The sequence below is a fragment of the Meles meles genome, chromosome X (assembly GCF_922984935.1).
Source record: "Meles meles chromosome X, mMelMel3.1 paternal haplotype, whole genome shotgun sequence".
Lineage (NCBI taxonomy): Eukaryota > Metazoa > Chordata > Mammalia > Carnivora > Mustelidae > Meles > Meles meles.
In genome coordinates, this window is record NC_060087.1 from 115,831,854 (window position 1) to 115,835,635 (window position 3,782).

Genomic DNA, 3,782 nt, shown 5'->3' on the forward strand with positions numbered 1-3,782 from the left:
AAAAGATTTATTTTATAAAACTTGAGATTTTTCCAAACTATTTTCCAGGTTTATTGAGGCATAAGTGACGTATCACATTGTGTAAACAAGCTGCCCAGTGTGTTGGTTTGATTCACTTCTACACTGCGGCGGGTTTGCCCCCAGCCTTTGCTGACCTCTCAACATCACGTAATTACTGTTTCTTGTGGTGAAAACAGTCAAGATTCCGCTCTTAGCAACTTTCAAGTATATAATAGAATATTAACTAGGATCACAATGCTGTGTCTTAAATCCCCAAAGTTTTGTTTGTCTTCTAACTGGGAGTTTGTACCCCTGGACTAACATCTCCTCACTGCCCCTAGCCCCCATCCTTCTGTTTCTGTGGGTTTGGCCTTTTCCAATTCCACGGATCCACGAGATCAGACTGAACATTGATGGACACTTCGACAAGGTGCTTACGTTTTAGTATCGATCGTAAGAGCAAGCCGGTGGAATAAACCAGATGTCCCACGTCAGTGTGGGGTTGCAGGGCAGGCCACCCCGAGAGGAGCTGCTTTGGCATGACCTTGACTTTGAGTCAAAAGCAGTCAGAACCCAGCAGATGCCAGAAAAGCTCTTCATCTCCCCCCCAATCGCCTGCCTGTACCGGGAAGCAAGCTTGAAACAGAGTCCTCTTTTTTTTAAAGATTTTATTTATTTGAGAGAGTGAGATTGAGAGGGTATGAGCTGGGAGAGGGTAAGAGGGAGAAGCAGACTCCCCACTGGGCAGGGAGCCCCCTACACGGGGGGGCTCAATCCCATCAGAGGACCCTTAGCCAAGGCCGACGCTTCAGGGCTTCAAGGACAGAGCTGAGCCACTGAGGTGCCCCAGAAATCCCTCTTTACCCAAAAAACTGATCTGCATACCAAAGTGATCTTTGTTTTCCAATCATCTCTCCCCTTCCTGCTAATGGTCTTTCTCCCCTTTTATTTTCAGACCCTACCCCTCTCCCTAGCTCCTATAAGCCTTCTGTTGCCTCACTGTTTCTGCAGTCTCCTGTCTGTGTGGATTCCCTGCTGTTAAAAGTTGATTTTCTGTTAATCTATAGCATGTCAGTTTGAGTCTTCCTTGGACAGGAAGGACCTTGAAGGGCAGAGGAACTTCCTCCCCAACAGCAGGACTTTGGTTTAATAAAAATAGCACAACTATACAATGGAGTACTGTGTAGCCATTAAAAATAAGGAATTCTAAAAAAAAAAAAAGGAATTCTATTTGATCAAAGTGAAATGAATCTAATCGATGGAAACTCACCTCACAAATGGCTTGTGATTGAGCCAGAGGGGTGCGCGCGTGCGCGCACACACACACAGGTACAGATGTATACACGGATAGACATTTGTACACTCTAGCACTAAGTGGAGCGACATGGCACCTGGGTGGCTCAGTGGGTTAAGCCTCTGCCTTCAGCTCAGGTCATGATCCCGGGGTCCTGGGACTGAGTCCCATGTCAGGCTCCCTGCTCAGCGAGGAGTCTGCTTCTCTCTCTTTCTGTCTCTCTCAAGTAAATAAATGGAGGGACACCTGGATGGCTCAGTCCATCAGCGTCTGCCTTCGGCTCTGGTCATTGTCCCAGAGTCCTGGGATCGAGCCCCACATCGGGCTCTCCGCTTGGCTTCTCCCTCTGCCTGCTTTTTTTTAAACAAACAAATAAAACCTTAAAAAAATACTTGGAAATGTTATTGTACCCTTAGAATAAGCCGTGGAATGTTCTAAGCACTCTCTCTCTCTCTCTCTCTATATATATATACACACACACACCACACACACACACACACATATACATATATATGTATATGTATACATATATACATATGTATATATACAGTATTATTACTAATAGGAGGCATTCATTGTGATGATTAAGGTTTTTTTTTTTTAAAGATTTATTTATTTGACAGATAGAGATTACAAGTAGGCAGAGAGGCAGGCAGAGAGAGAGAGGGAAATAGGCTCCCCGCTGAGCAGAGAGCCTGATGCGGGGCTCGATCCCAGGACCCTGGGATTATGACCTGAGCCAAAGACAGAGGCTTTAAGGTACCGAGCCACCCAGGTGCCCGGAAACTCATTTTAATGAGATATTAAAAGCATTCCTGGGACACCTGGGCGGCCCAGTGGGTTGAGCCTCTGCCTTCAGCTCAGGTTGTGATGTCAGGGTGCTGGGATAAAGCCCCGCATCGGGCTCTCTGTTTGGCGGGGGGCCTACTTCCCTCTCTCTCTCTCTGCCTGCCTCTCTGCCTATTTGTGATCTCTCTCTCTCTCTCTGTCAGATAAATAAATAAAAATCTTTTTTAAAAAAAGCATTCTTTATAGCAAACACTCAAGTAAAAGCAAATTGGTCTCAATGTGGAAACTGTAACTAATTAAACATCACTTTATTCTCAGAAAACACATCTCCTTGCCCACGAACGAAGATCAAACACACACATTTCTAAACAATTACAGTTTAAAACTTTTAAACTGCAAAGAGCACAAGGCTTTTTGTTTTGTGTTTCACTTTTCAAATCACTTCCCCTAATTCACCACAGGGATAACTTCTCTCACCCCGCAGCCAAAAAACCCAAAAACCTAAAAAACAACAAAAAACAGAAAAGACAGCCAGTGTAACTACAGCATTCTCAGGTTTATTAATTGTTCTCTTCCATGCTCATCCGACCTTTGAGAGCTGAGTATCTCTGGCAAGGTTTACACTGACTTATTGTAGTGAGATACAGTTCTCTTGAGCACAGATAACACTACCCTAGAGCAAGAGAAGATATCCTTTAACTCACACTCCCCTATGCAATCCTCCGAAAGCACTGGACGGGTAGGAGCTCCTCCCGTCCATGCTAAATATTTCCTACTTAGACTCTATCATTTCCCCCTTCCAGGGCCTCTCCTGATTCGACCAAACATCTGACTTTACAGGCACAAATGCAGATTCCAGACCCAGGACTTCTCCGCCTGGGCCTTCTGTGTCACCCTTGACCCCCTTCCTTGGACACGGTTCTGTGACTGCGTTCAGACTCAAGACTGGTTCTGGTCACCTGAATGACTACTAGCATTGACACCTTTCTCCACCATCTCAAAGAGATTCTCTAGAATCCTTGTCCCCAAGACATGGGTAGAGGTGGTGGGAGACTTGTAAACATTGTCTTCCAAGGCCTGACTTACCAGAAGTCTCCTTTTGGGGGTTTCTACTGCAAATCTGAGAACCTCACTTTAAATCCTTCCTGAAAATGGCTTGAGAACCAGGAGGTCAGGTTCATAAGCCAAATTTTGTTGAACCGAAGGATCTGAATGACTCTGGGTGAGCAAACCAAAGTCTTCAAAGGTGGAGGCCCCAGGACAAGCAAGGATATCCAATATTTCGGGGCTTTACCAGATGCTAATTTCTTTCCATCACCTGTATTTCTACCCCAAATACTGCTGTGGCCTGGAATAGTGAATCCCGGTGATTTCGGGCAGTTCCCAAAAGGTGGGAATATTACGTAGGTAGAAAAGTAATGTAGAGAGTTATAACCTTGTACTCCTTAAATTTCTAACATGTACAAACACCCTTCTTCCATTTATAGGATTCTAAAAACACTTCCTCCCAGCATAACTTAATTACCCGACATACAACCAACAACTATGCATACAAACATTCCCAACTATCCTAGCTGGAGGTGAGGTGTTGGAGCCTCTGTTTATAGTTCAAGTTCTCCTTGAGACCCTTATTTCTCTAGCTCTGCCCTTATCCCAACTTGACATTGACATTCTGCGATACCATGACCTAAAGGGTGAA